Genomic DNA, 15,722 nt, shown 5'->3' on the forward strand with positions numbered 1-15,722 from the left:
AGGGTGCCTGCAGCAGCAGCGTCTTCTGCCCTGCATCAGATTTTTCTGGGGGAAGGGGCCCTATCCTGAGAGATGTGTGAATGCCACTAAGAATTCTAAAAAGTTCTGGAGAGGGAAATTCTGGAGAAAGGTTAGATTTTCTGCAGAGCTAGCAAGCATGGGCCTGAAGTCATTGTAAAGTGGAGGATTAACGCCAACGCGTCCTAACCATACTCGCGGAGGGCTGATCCTGCAACAAGCGGACGGACGTCCATGAGGTTGTGCTGTGTACAGAGGAGGGGCGCTCCCCTCTTGGTCCACATAATGCCATAGATGATCCCCACACTGGTCAACACCCTCCGCATTTCTTCTTCCTCTGCTACTCTCTCACCAGTGCACACCACGCTTCATTATTGTAAGGAGTGAGATGATTCCACCAACATTTATGTAGAGAATTTTGCAGCTCTGAGATGTTTAAAAACCTGAATAGGGAATCCAAACTATTTTAACTCAAATATAATAAGGTTTTAGGTATTAAAAATATGATTTCAACACTTTTGATTTTAATTGGCTTCACACACCTACACAAACACTTGGCAGACATTTAGGATCTGCCGTGGAGCACTGTGCATCATCACATAATGTTCTGGGAACTAGGGTCCTTGGGTCCTGATTGTGGTGATGCTTCATTCCCTGGGTGTCCTTGGGAAGAACACATTTCTAAATTTAGGCCTCTGAACCTAGTTACAAGTAGGGGCTTGGGAGCACCTGTTGTTCAATGCCCATGTCTTCTTAATTTTTAAATTTTAAATGTAAATAAATGCAAAATAATTTTTACAATCAGAAGAATGACAAATGCATGAGATCCTATACGCACCACCCAGATTCAGAGTTGGAAAATTACCATTTCTACGGCAGCCCCTGTGGGCCTCCACTCCTTGATGTGATCCCCGGGATCTACTTCCACCCAGAGTTAACTACTGTCTTGGACTTTGTGTTTATTGTGATCTTGCTTTTATTTATAGTTTGTTTACATATGTGTGTGTTCCTCATTAGCATGTTCAGCTCTGTTCAGTTCGGTGCCAGTGTATCCTAACTGTACCCCTGGAGGACTGACTGCAATAGGTGGAATATCGTCTATGAGTTTGTGCAGTGTACAGACGAGGGGCATGCTTTCTAACTTTAACATGTGATTCATACCCTATGTATGCTTCGGGTCTTACTTTTCCCCTCAGCATTGGTTTTGAGATTCTCCCATTTTGTTTGAGCGGCCGCAGTTCATTCATTTGTGTGGCTGTGTGGTTATCTGTTGTTGCCAATGCCATCTACCACCTAATGTTATGGATTCTGTTTGTCCAGTCTTTCTTTCTTTATCTTTCTTGCATTTTTTTCCTGTATTGCTTTTCTTTGTCTTTTTAAAAATTCCTTCAATTGCTTTGGAAGTTTTGCACTGTATTTCTTCTCATTTTAGTGTGCACCATAGAAATGTTAATTAACATACTTAATGAACTTTAAAATGTCTGAAATTAATCAATATCTTTACTTCTTCTGGAGCAACACTAGACTTTAAACATGTTAACTCTGCTTATCCCGTTCTCTCTTAGATGCACTTAATTTCCAGTATTTTAATTCAGTCTTGATTTTTAGTCCTCCAAAATTGGAGATTTGAAAAAAAAACATTATTTCATGCAATGTGTGACTTTATTTACCCACGTTTTCATCACATTTGTCCACTATTCCTTTTTATACTCTAGAACTTCCTTCTGGAATCTTCTGCATAAAGTATACCCTTCAGAGTTTCTTTTAGTGAATGTTTACTACTGTGTGCCCGTGGTCCTGAAAACGTCTTTATTTGGACCTTATTCTTGAACAATTGCTTCACTATACATATAATTTTAGGTAGAAGTTTATTTTTTCTAGGCATATGGAAAAGTTTTTTTTTTATTATTATATAGTTGATGATGTGAAGTTAAACTTCAGTTTACAGGTGATTTGTCTTTTCTTCCTGAATGGTTTATTTTCTTGTCTATGCCTTTGATGGTTCTGCAGCGCCTTTTTTTTTTTTTTTTTTTTGAGACAGAGTCTAGCTCTGTTGCCAGAGGCTGGAGTGCAGTGGTGTGATCTCAGCTCACTGCAACCCCTGCCTCCAGGGTTCAAGCGATTCTCCTGCCTCAGCCTCCCGAGTAGCTAGGATTACAGGCACATACTGCCACACCAAGCTAATTTTTGTATTTTTAGTAGAGACGGGGTTTCACCATGTTGGCCAGGATTGTCTTGACCTCCTGACCTCATGATCCACCCATCTCGGCCTCCCAAAGTGCGGGGATTACAGGCGTGAGCCACCACGTCCGGCCACTGATTTTCTTGTTATTAATCCTGCTTGGAATTTAGTCTCCATTCTTGGTTTTCTTCATGGATTCTGGAAATGTTCCATTATGTCTTCCCTGTCCTCCTGCAGCAGGTCCGAGACTAAGCTGTCGTGGCTGAGACTATGAGCACTTGTTTTGGGCACAGAATTGAGGAGTGGCCAAAAAACTCAGTAATTGAGATAAATCATATTTTAATACAGTATTTTAAATATTTGTTAAAACAAAATCTAATGCAAAGAAACTTGTGGCCAACAAAATATCAAAATTTTCAATAAAGACAGGATCTGGCAGTGCCATGTTGAGATATTTGGAGCCTGAAGCAAAAGGAAAATCTGCACTCCTATGATTTTTTTTTTCTAGAACATTAGTATTTTTCTGGAACATTAAAGTACTTGAAAAATATAAAAAATTGAAAGTAAATGTATTAAAACTTGACATTATTTTAAGTTTAAATGTTTCATTTATACCAAAGTCAGAATTTATCATAAGTTTACTTTTCTAGTTCTAGCAGAAGCAAACTCATCAACAATATTTGCATTAAGACCATTAACCATTAAAAAATACATAAAAGTCTGTATATGGGTGCAGATTTTTCCTTTCCAGATTGTATTTTCTCTACTCAGTGTTATTTTCCATTGCAGAAGCTTACATTTTAAAATAGTAGTAATGATGGTGATGAAGATGAAGCATAGTTAGATTTGTCTAAATCTCTTCCGCTGGTTACAGGCAGAGTTAGGCCTAGAATTCTGATCTTTCCTTCTTAGAAGAGCGTTTTCCAATTATATCTCACTTACTGAAACCAATATTCTCATCTTATGACCAAAATCTCTGTAGGAGGTGAGACCACATCAGCACCCTTGGGACAGGCAAGTGTTGGAGGAGTGACATGCCCACCAGGGTGAATGATCTATTTCTGGGTGTTTAACTGCTGAGGAGGGATATGACATGTGGTCACTGTGTTTACATCAAGTCACTGGTTCTCAGACCTATCAGGGGGCATGGCACTAGGAAACTGTACCAGTCTTCGTGGCTCACTATAACATGTTGAACTATTACTTTACCCTTTATTGCTGAATCCAATGCCATCTTAGATTCTAGTTTAAATAAACATGACATATATCACACATTTAAGAAACATTTCTAAGAGAAAACCCTAAAATTGACACAATCCTACTCATTAACTTACCCTTTTTTCTATGAGTCCTATTATTTTGTTTTAGTAGCTGAATGCCTAGTCTAACTGGAGTTCCCTGGAGGCCTAGCTTGAAATTGACTGTCAGGTATCTCCTTCAGCGTAACTCTTTGATGAGAAGCAAAGCCGCTTTGCTGGCTGCTTGAGTGGAAATGTGATCCCTGACGCTTACGTTCCCATAAAAATCTTTCGTGTGGTCTCAGAATAACAACTCTCTATTATGCCTCAGCTGCCAAATTTATTGGTGTGTGTGGGGAGGGGGGGGAGGGGGACAGTCAACTTTGCCCAGATTATCTTCAATACCGCCTGTTTTAAGACTTTAGGGATGTTTGTACAAAACGGTCAACTATTAGCCTTCTTGGCACTTGGTTCTGTGGGAATATTCCTCCCATATTGGGAAGGCGTGTTAACCACGGCTTACACGAAATCCTCAGCCATATCTTTTGTGGCTGATGTATGCACCACAGAGGACTAGAAACTGCTTGAGTTAGGAAGTGGCCCACCATTTTACTACCGACTTGGAAAGAAAGCTCCACTAACCCCTAGACCAAGGATAATACTTTATCTTTTATTTTCTCCTTGTGAGATTAATGGTTTATGAGATACTTTGTATGCATTAGGAATTCAGAAGCCAGTGGGTGGGAAGAGAGGAAGATATTACTACACAGAAGGAAAACACCGTCTCTGGACACAGGGCCAAGTTTCAGAGAAACTCTTGTGAGTTTTGGTCAAGTTGACCCCTCCTACTGCTTCTGGATCTTCCAAATAAGCTCCCACAGTCTAAGATTTTATATTGCTGGCTACAAATATGCAAGTGAACTTCCCTTCACCTTTTTTGCCTTACTGAGAAAAGAAACACAAGTTTCAGGTAGCAGTTGCTTTAGATAACTTCTAGACTGCTATCCCTTGAAAAGTTAACCTGTAGCTCCTAGTGGGAAGGTGATTGGGAGAATTTACCAGTGATATGTTCTCTAAGTGATTGTAATTCATATCCGGGTCTCCTCAATTAGTTCTTCAAGCAAGATGATACGATGCTAAGGGATGTTGTTCACCCCAACATTGAAAACAGGTCCACTTGGATTTCTTAGTCTACCTTACCTAGTGCTTGCCAGGTCTAGAACTGGGTTGCCTAATTAAAATATTACATTGAGAAAAGTCTAGATATGTCTTCTTTGATACTGTGGTCACTAGCCACACATAGCTATTTAAATTTAAGTATAATTCAACATTCATTTCCTGAGTAGCACTAGCCACTTTTTAAGTCCTCAGTAGTCACCTGTGGCCAGTGCCTGCCACATTGGACAGCGCAGATATGGAGCATGCCATGATAACATAAAGTTCAATTGGGCAGTGCTTGTCTCTGAAGCACATAGCATTTCTGCCTGTTTCAGGCAGTGGAAGCAATATTCCTGAAGTTCTGATTTTCTGGCCTCTGGCTCTTACGAAGTTGTTACTGTATCCTCATTTAACAAAGTTATGATAATAACTTTATATATGATATGTTCTTTTACAAAGTAGTTATTATATCTCTTATTCCTTCTACGTCTGCCACCCAAAATTACCTGAAGATCTGCTGTGACTTTGGCATTTATACTGCTTTGGTGAAAATCATAACTTTAGCATCTCTGAGATTTTTCTTTTTTATAGAATATATCCTACAGCTAGTTTAGATAATGTTGGATGACTCTCCAAGTCCCTGTGTTTGGTTTTTATAAATAGTTGCAGTGAGTCCTGCCAGTTGGCAGAGGAACGTCCAGGGCTGGCATTAGGTGCCAAGCAGGTGCTGTGGTCCTCAGCTGTGTTGCATGTGAGGTGATGGGGAAAGGAGCGCCATTGCCTGGGCGCTCTTCTGGTGATACAGATAGCTGAGTTCAGGCCTGGTTTCCTGAAGTCACTAGATGGCTGTTATTTTATAGATTGATTAAAATAAGGGACAGAGACTTCTGAAAATTATCTTGTGGTAGTTTTGCAAAAGGGCTACAAAATTAATTGCCACTCCTCCCATTGAGAGATGGGGATCTATGTTTCTTGCCCTTGAATTTCAGTAGCCTCCTGGGTGAGTTTTCTTTCTATTGCTATGAAACAAATTACCATCAACTCAGCAACTTAAAACAATACCCATTTGGTAGGTCTTAGGTCTGTAAGTCTGAAGTCCAGCACTGCCTGGCTAGATTTTCTGCTCAGGGCGTATCACAGGGCTAAAATCAAGATGTTGGCCAGAATGAATTCTTGTCTGAAGGCTCTGGGGAGAAATCTGCTTCCAAGAAATCCAATCAGTTTGGATTTCTGAACTGTATTCAGGCTTTCGTAGAATTCAGTTCCTTGTGGTTGCAGCAATGGGGTTTCTGTCTCCTTACTGGCTGTGAGCTGGGGACCTCTCTCAGATACCAAAGACCACAGCATTCTTTTTTTCATGTGTCTTCATCAATCTTCAAGCTGGCAACTGTGCATTGAATCTCCCTTGTTCTTCACATTTCCATGACTACCTCTTTTTCCATCAGCGAGAGAAGGCTCTCTGCTTTGAAGGACCCATGTGATTAGATCATGCTCACCTGGATAATCTTCTGATCTAAAGGTCACTTGTGCTATAGAACAGCACATAAACATGGACACTCACAGGTTCTATGGATTACAGTGGAGAACCTTGGGGTGGCACTTTAGAAACTATGCCACAGCTTGTGACAGTTTGTTAGAATATGGTAGGAATGACTCTGTAGATTCTTAGGCTGGGTCATAACAGGTGACACATGTTTGTGCACTGGAATGAACACTACTACTTGGAGCCGCAGCACGCCATAGAAGAAGTCAACTACTCTGAGGCCACCACGCTGTGAGGAAGCCCAGATGCACATAGCAGCCACAGACAGGCACGCTGGTTGTCAGTCCTACACTCTGAGCCAGCCCTGACCAGGCTCCAGACCTGGGAGTGAACTGGCCTTAGATGATTCTAGCCCCAGCCATGGGGTTACTCCCAGTCTTCAAGTCTTCCAGTTGAAGGTCCAGTCACAGAATGGGAAACAAGCCATTCCCACTGTGCCTTCCCTGTTCAAATCCCCAACTCATGAACTGGAGAATATAATAATATGATTGTCTAGGCCTCTACACTTGGAGGTAATCTGTTATGCAGCAATAGTAACTGGGACAAATTGGAAGGTAAAAAAGAATGAATATTTTCTCACTGATGTTTTTTGAAGGTCTCAGGTAAAGGTGGGATGGTGGGGCCTGCAAACCACCCCTGCCCACGAGGAGTTCTAATAGGTGATGACAAACACGAGGAACCCAATTAATTCTGAAAACATGTATTATTTATACGTACCCTGTGCAAAACACTAGGCTGAATGCTGGGGACATGGGTGCCGAATAAGGGGATAACATCTCTCCTTTCATGGAGCTTAGAGGCTAAGGAGAGTGAATTCCAAACATGTACATACGCAAAATAATTTTAGATAAAGATAACTCTTAAGAGGAAAATAAAACAGGGCATTGAGTTGGAGCCCGGTGGTGGTGGAAGAGAGGCCACTCTTGACTGGTGCCAAGTGAGTCCTGTCTAAAGAGGTAGCAGCTGAAACCTGAATTACAGTCAGTTCTGCTCTCATGCTTGTTTTGAAAATGTGAATTTGTTCCAAGGAGATTGCTATGTTAGGAAACAAGTTTTGCATTTGCTTATGCATGATTTCATCTGTAAAAACACTAGGTAAACAGAAAACTGCACCCAGCTGAACTGAGCTGTTTAGGAATACACAAAAGACACATGCAGGGCCTCAAACGTCTACCCGTGACCTCAGCTCACCTCAAGTGTTATGAGACACACCTTTGCCTCTAGTGACACAGCTTTTGCCTAACTTCAGATCACCTCCTCCTGTTGCATTCATAATAATTCACAAGCTTCAACCCCTCAGATGTCCACTTCCACAAGCAAGTTTAAGGCCTTTTTCAAGGCCAAGTGACACATTTATCATCATATTTATCTATTTCTTATCCATTCTCCTGAATAAAATACTGCTACCATTTTTATTAAGTTCCCATCTTTTTTTTTTTTTTAATGTGTCACAAAAGTTTTTGAATGCTGGGCCCCTACCCCCATTTTCCTCATGAGCCCTGCCGTTTTTAATTGCATGATTTTGCATAGCATGGTGATTTTTAGAAACAGGTAGCTCATGTTATACAACGGACTGTGCAAGATCCCGTGAAGATCTTGATCTCGTGAACAATAAGTGCACCATCTCAGAGGCAGAAATGAGCTCCATGTGTGATATGGTTTGGTTCTGTGTCCCCACCCAAATCTCATCTTGAATTGTAATAAGGTAAGATTATTGCCTTGACACGGTCTCCATGTGTCAAGGGCCAGATGGAGATAATTGAATCATAGGGGCAGTTTCCCCATACTGTTCTCGTGATAGTGAATGAGTTCTTACGAGACATGATGGTTTTATAAGCATCTAGGATTTCCCCTGCTGGTACATTCTCTCTTGTCTGCTGTGATGTGAGACATGCCTTCTGCCTTCTACCTTCCACCTCCTGTTTTCCAACTTCTGCCTTCTGCCTTCCGCCTTCCATGATAGTGAGGCCTCCCCAGCCATGTGGAACTGTGAGTCTATTAAACCTCTTTTTCTTTTCAATCTCAGGTATGTCTTTATCAGCAGCATGAAAACAGACTAAAATAATGTGTCTGAGGAACTGTGTGGCTACCTGAACATGGCAGAGGTCCCAGAAGGGGGGAGGAGAGAAAGCCATGAAAGCTAGGTCACCTGGGGCCTGATAGTAAGGAGTTTGAATGGAACACAATAGAGGGAGTAAAATATAGCGTTGCTTCATTAACGGTGGAGTTGGATTGCAGAAGAGCAACGGAGGGGAAGGAGAGGGCGCGGTTCTCTCCTATACTGCCTGCTGTGGTCCGGTGAGTGAAGTGCCCCAGGGAAGCTTGAGGATGGGAAATGGGTTTCCTCCAATAAGTTAACTCATCTTCTTTCAAGTTGCACCAGGGTCTAGCACAGCACTCAGAGGCAGATTAGGAGAAACGTGAGGTTGCTCTTGGGAGGCACCTTCACCACTCCCTCATCTCCTCTCACCCTGGAGGGGAATGCTGTGTTGTATTGTGGCATGTTATAGTATTGTATGGGAATATGTTCACAGTGGCAAAGCTAGGACTGGAAACAAAGTCTAATGTATGATTGATTGATTGGCAGTAGATGAAAGCACATGTTTTCAATCTCTTGGGGAGCAGATGACTTACATTCTTAGATACTTAACAATACCCACATGGAAGGGATTTAAATAACTCATCATTTTTCCTACCAATGTGTTCACAAGCATCATGAACTTCTTTGCCTGCATACTGGAAATTTATTATTGTGACATTATTGCTACCCAGAACTTTTTGAGTCCTTGACTTTCGAATGCTTCTGAGGACAAAGTGGTACTGCCCTCTCTGACCTCCCTTTGATTCCTCAGCAATTCTGCGAAGCTTTTTCTTGGTATCAAGATGAGGTTTTAACAGGGCTGATATGTAAGTAGTGAAGGAACTCCAGTTGACCTGCACATGGTGTAAGAGAAACAACATTGACTCTATTCTACAGGGAAGGAAACTGAGGCCAGGGGGAGGGGTACACTGTAGCACAATAGAGTTCCAGGTTTCTCCGTATGGCTCAGACTTAATGTATTATATCCCCATTCTTTTTTTTTTTTTTTTTTTTTTTTGAGACAGAGTCTCACTCTGTCACCCAGGCTGGAGTGCAGTGACATGATCTTGGCTCATGGCAACCTCTGACTCCTGGGTTCAAATGATTCTCCTGCCTCCAAGCCATTCTCCTACCTCGGCCTCCAGAGTAGCTGGGACTGCAAGCATGCACCACCACACCCGGCTAATTTTTGTGTTTTTAGTAGAGACAGGGTTTCACCATATTGGCCAGGCTGGTGTCAAACTCCTGACCTCAAGTGATCCACCCGCCTCTGTCTCCCAAAGTCCTGGGATTACAGGCATGAGCCACTGCGCCCAGCCTATACCCCTATTCTTTTCTCCCACCACCTCACTTCCTCTGCTACTTCTTACCTAACTTCAGAGAGGCCAGTGACCTCCAGGCTTTAGCTAGTGATCCAGGAGAGCTGGTAGTGTTACCAATGGGTGCTTCCTTGGGCATTTCATTTCCTCATGTTCTGTGGCCAGTCTTTAGGAATTATCTGATGACATGAAAGCTCTCTTGGTCTTCCTTGAGGCTTTCCTCCTTGAGTGTTGATTCCCCTTTCTCTTCAGAAAAGGACTTGATATGGGAATTCACCAGGATCTTCCCTCAGACTTGCCAGGCTTACTCCCCAATCTTCCATCATCTTCCTCTCACCACCATCATCCGAATCTCACACATCTTCTAAGGCCTGGACACTTCTTGCTTCCTCTGAGAATATTCCTCTGACGATTTTGGCATATACCAAGCCCTCTTATTTATACATTTCTGTAGCCTTTACATTTCTATAGCTTGTACAGAATATATACATTTCTGTAGCCTTTACATTTCTATAGCCTCTACAGAATCTATACATTTCTATAGCCTGTACAGAAGCTATACATTTCTATAGCCTGTACAGAATCTATACATTTCTTAGCCTTTAATTGGACCGACCAATTACTGTAGCCTTGGATTCCCAATCCAAGTTGGGAATCTTTTATTTGTAAAGTATTGACTGACAGAGGAGTTCAAGTTACGAAAACCAAATGAAAGTAGTGTATGGGAAATTTACTCAAGAATAGAGAAAGGTCTAGAATGACTGAATAACTAGGCTTCTGGATAGGATAAATTGGTCAGTTCCAAGAATGGGGCTGGCCTCAGTTGCATCTCCAGCTAGCACAATCATTCTCTTTGTTGCTGTCCATCTCCTTCTTTGCTTTTCTCTGTTATTTTTATCTAATCTTTCCTCCCCAACCTGCATCCTCTGAGCTTTTCTTCCTTTGGTGTGCAAAATGGCCCCAAGTGGCTCTCCTGTCCTCCACTCTCTATGCCCACTGACACCCACAGCCGATCCAAACCTTCCCTCTCTGTCTCTTAGTTCTAATTCCTGGCCCAAGAAGACTTTGGTAGACCCATTCACCCTTTTGAACCATGACACGTGAACCATAGGTCTAGCTAACCAATGAGTGAACTCTCCTTGGGCTTCGTGTCCACCAATGGCCCAACCACCTGTGACCGAAAAGATGAGATAGGGTCAGGCCAGGCCTGGTGGCTCATGCCTGTAATCCCAGCACTTTGAGAGACTGCGGCAGGCGGATCTCTTGAGCTCAGGAGTTCGAGACCAGCCTGAGCAATATGGTGAAACCCCATTTATCTCTCTCTCTATATGTATATATTTACTTATATCATTTTCTCTATATATATAAAATAAAAATACATATATAGATAGTATATATATATATATATAGTTCAAAAACATAGAGAGTTCAAAAACCTCTTTCTAGAAGCAGAAGTTTTCTTCCTGCTCTAAACATCTATGAATTTATAAAAATACTGCAGAATTACACCCATTTAATGGAGCTATAAAAAGAGGTTCAGTTGATTATATTATTGTAACAATAAAAGATTTATATTTTTACAAACGAGGTAGGGTGACATCCTATGATGCCCATTCCTCTGGGGTGCATGAATGGAGGCCTCGTTAAAGGCCTGTTGGCAGGACAAAGAAAAAATTGGCATCTTTAATACAACTCATGTTCATTTCCACAGAGTTTAACATTTAATTATCCTTGTGGTGCTTCAGATGTTTGAATATTGTCTCCTTTATATGATGGGCCTCTGGTGGCCCATCTGTCAAACAATTCCTGTTTGACCACCTTCTCCAACAACTTCTTATTGGGAGGATCAAAAGAACCAATGTCTGTGATGGTGCTTTAAAAATTAAATGTTAACTTGAGTGTCCAGTGATGGGCGATTGATTCAATAATGACATAACTGTGCAAGGGGACACTATCTCATCATTAAATGAAGTTGTAGCAGAATATTTATGTGGCAAGATGTTTAAGACATTGCTAAGTGGAAAAAGTGAATTCCAAGCAGTATACACATTATGATTCTGTTTTTGAGCACACAAACACATATTCATCCTTGTATTTGGAAAAGTGTTTACCAAAATATCAGCAGTGATACCGCCTGGGTGGCAAGGTTATCGATGATGTAAATGTTATCCTATTTTTCGAGCTATAACTTCTAAATTTTCTGCAATAAGCATCTATCACTTTTACAACAAGAAAAATAAATAAATTTTACTAGAAAAAAACCCTAAAATGTAATGCAAGGCTGTAATTTCCTTTTTTTTTTTTAAGATCCCACTGCACTAAGCATGTATAAAAGGCTCAAGAAATAATTTTTGGCTCCCTTAAATCCTGTGTGGAAAGGATGTGCGTAAATGCACAGATGTCTCTGCCTGCATATGTGACCATGGAAAGACGTCATTACCTGTCTCATTACATTGAGTGGCTTTCTTAGGTTGTGCTCTCTTTATTTGAGAAGTGATCCCAGGAAGCACCAATCTGAGAGCAGGCAAATGAGACAGAGAGTAGAAGAAAGCCGCTACTGGGCAACTGGGGCTTCATCCTACTGGGACCTCTGAGAGAAAGAGGGACACACTGCAGCGTTATTCTCCCTGAAGAGCAAGGAAGCTGGAGGTATTTCTGTGCCACTCCCATCTGCTATTGGTTTAAGGATGATCCCAGAGTGTGTCAACTCTTTGGCACTTCCAGCCTCATGCCCAGGCCAAGCAGGCTCCAGGGACCTGAGAAACTCTTTACCTTCCGAAAACCACACAGCACTTGCCATTGGAAGCCACCAGGTTGACACACGCAAGCGTGATGAGTGTTGAGGGGATATGGGCCAGGTACCAACAACATTCACTGCCATAGCATTCTGCTTTTCTTGTTAAACACCACCTCAGCAATCTTACCGATGATTCTGTCCTGGTGGGGCTGGGACTGAGGCAGGAAGGGAGCAGGAATGGTAGGGATGTAGTAGGTCCATAAGGGAAATCCTGTGACTGGGCTTGGTGTTATCCTGTCTCCCGTCAAATGCTTGAGTGTTCATTTAAAAGGCTGACCCTGCCTGATGACTCTGGGAATATTCAAAACAAAAGATGTGAAATCCGGGTTTCAACATTAACCCAGTATGGCCAGAGGAATTGAAGAATGTACCATGAAAACATGATATCAGAACTCAGAGATGTTTATTTATGAGTTTGGCAAGGTTTTAAAAATTTTTTAGGATGCGTTTGAGTTCTTCTGCATACAAGGCAAAATTCCATCAACCTGGCAAGCCTATAAAATCCCTCACAAATCGTTTTATGATGTGTTTGAAATACCTCAGGCTGAGTTATTTGTTGACAATTTGTCCTTTATTTTTGACACCTCGGCTGGGGATTATCTTCTCCAAAATAGAATTGCTAACTTCTTGGAGACCTGTGACCACTATTTGCTAGCAACATCAGTCTACCAGGCACATAAATATTCATATATTGGTGTCAAGCAGGTAGCAACAGAATTCTGGACCTTAGTTGCTGGAGAAGAAACAAAGACTTTTAGAACTAGAATCACAAATTGTTTATTTTATGGTTGAGGAAATTGAGGCCCAAGGTCACCCAGCCAACTTGATGTGGAGCTGGAGTGAAACTCCACCATCTCATCCCATGAAGCCGCCTCTGCACAAGGTTGATTGGTGGACCATTCTGGTTGGCTGATGAAGGACACTGGTTCTATAATTCAGCGATTCATTCTAAGTGCCAGAACAGGCTCCCCATGGTGGGATTTGATACTCTCCTCTTATCGGCCACTTCGTGGTTGGCAGTAATTTCATCCTTTATGGCTTTTCTGGGCCTTTTAGTTCCTTAGATTCTAGATTGGTCAGGACTGTGTACTTCAGAAAACACTGACCAATTACCTAAGAATATTGCTAATCAGCTAGAACGAATTGTTATCGGATCCTAATATAATATTTTGGAGTGTCAGATACAGAGAGAAGACATAGCTGGGAGCTGGCACACTTAAGTTCTCTGGCCTGGTCCTCTTCCCATCCTGGTGGAGGCAATTCTGAAGATAAATTAAATAAAGTATGTGAGCAAACCACCCTATGGTGAGGTTAAGTTCATTAGAGATTAAATGCTCAGAGGGAAAAAGGGAAGTTGGCTTCTTTGATGATTCAAAAAGAATGTCAGCTGAAGTCAAAGTACAACATGCTAGGGCTACCTGCTGGCTGGTGGAGGAAGGCATGGCTTTCCCACAGGGCAAGGACAGACAATACAGGCAGATAATTACAGCTTGTGCTTGGGCAGTGCATGTGCAAACAGGGCAGAGAACTTGTAGGTTATTAAGCCAAGGAAATAACTTTTCTTTGCTGCCATGCATTTATTAGTAAAATTGGAATAATTTTCATTTCTTTTTTATTGCTTGGAAAGATTAATTAGGATAAAACAGAAAAAGCACATAGAGCACTGCCAAGAATGCAGTATGTGCTGAGTAGATATTATCTATGTATCTGTCATCTATCTATCTCTTTATCTATCCATCCATTTATCTATCTATCCATCCTATCATCTATCTATACATCCCATCTTCATCTCTATCTATCTATCTATCTATCTATCTATCTATCACCTATCTATCATCTATCTATCTATCTATCTATCTATCTATCTATCTATCTATCTATCTATCTATCTATCTCATCTGTCATCTATCTATCCATCCTATCTAATCTATTATCTATCTATCTATCTATGTATCAATCATCTCCATCAATGATAACAACAGATTCATGACCAACAAACATGGCTTCCTGTTCATCTTCTCCCTGAAACTTTGTGGTTTTATCTTTGCATCTGCCTCTATGCTCTTGCTTCTGAAGGAATTTTGAGCCCAATTATAGCTTAACTTCCTTCATTGGCTATACATCAATGTAGACATGGGGCTCAATCCTTTTATATCAGTTTCCAACACTCTACCATTCATACAAGGTTTTTGGATGCAGACTTTACTGAAGGTTCTTAGTAGTTTAGGGGGTCCATGCTACAGCAGCACTGTGGCAGATTCACTTTATTCCTATTCAACTGCCACTTCTCCTTTTTTGTTAGTTACAGAACCCCAACTTTGTCTGTGATGGCCACAGGCTTAGTTAAAAATAGTCACTCCTGCAGACTTTCTTGTAGCTAGGAGTGTGACATGATTTTGTCTAACAGGGTAAGCCTTTGCTTTCCTAATACAGACAATACCTCCTTTCTCCTTTGCTATGTTGTCTTATTCCTATCTGGAAGGTAAATGTGATGCTTGGAGAAACAACAGACACCTTGTGACCATAATGAAAAAAGGCACATGCTGAGGAAAACAGAAAGACTCTTTGTTCTCCATTACATTATAGAATAGCCAGATCATGCCTGAATTGCCAACTTTGGATTTATTGTCAGATGAGACAAAAAACAAATGCTCTATCTGTTTAGGCCTGAGTCAAATGCTGCCCTACCGTGAAGAGGGAAAAATGATAACAAAAACTGAAGACTCAATGTCATGTTTTATTACATGAGTCCCTGGCTATTTCTCCTGGTGTGGGGTCCAGCTTCCAACTACTTTCTTCATCTTCTATGCCCAGCCCTCCCGTGACCAACCACTCAGAAATTTCCTCACACTTTGTTATCCAGAGAAATTCAGCACTTTTTTTTTTTTTTGCATTTCATCTCTCTTTTTTTTAATTTTAATTTTTAGGTCAGGGATGTATGTGCAGGTTGGTTGTATCATGTCATGGGGTTTATTGTACAGATTATTTCATCACTCACTTTTTGCATCTTTATTTCCCAGTTTTAACATAAAGGAGCCATCCTGTCATGAATTAGGGCACTTATTTAGAAGAGAGAATTGATTTAAACCCAGCATACATTATATAAGTTATATTACTACAATTATATATATGTATATATATAATATGTTAATATAAACTAGATTCTTGGACACATATTTTAAATTTTTAAATGTACTTAAATTTTAAATGAACTTGCTCCCTGATTGGCTATTCAGTGTGTATGGAAGGAAAGGTAATTTGGATTCAAAGAAAGGAAGTAGGGAGACATTCCAGTTCTGGGCTCTGATAAATTATGAAGAGACTCTAAAGAGTGTTCTTAAAAGAAAAAGAAAAACCAGTATTTTCTATTTTTTTTTGAGACGGAGT

Source organism: Pongo pygmaeus, chromosome 21 (genome assembly GCF_028885625.2).
Source record: "Pongo pygmaeus isolate AG05252 chromosome 21, NHGRI_mPonPyg2-v2.0_pri, whole genome shotgun sequence".
In the NCBI taxonomy this organism is placed as follows: domain Eukaryota; kingdom Metazoa; phylum Chordata; class Mammalia; order Primates; family Hominidae; genus Pongo; species Pongo pygmaeus.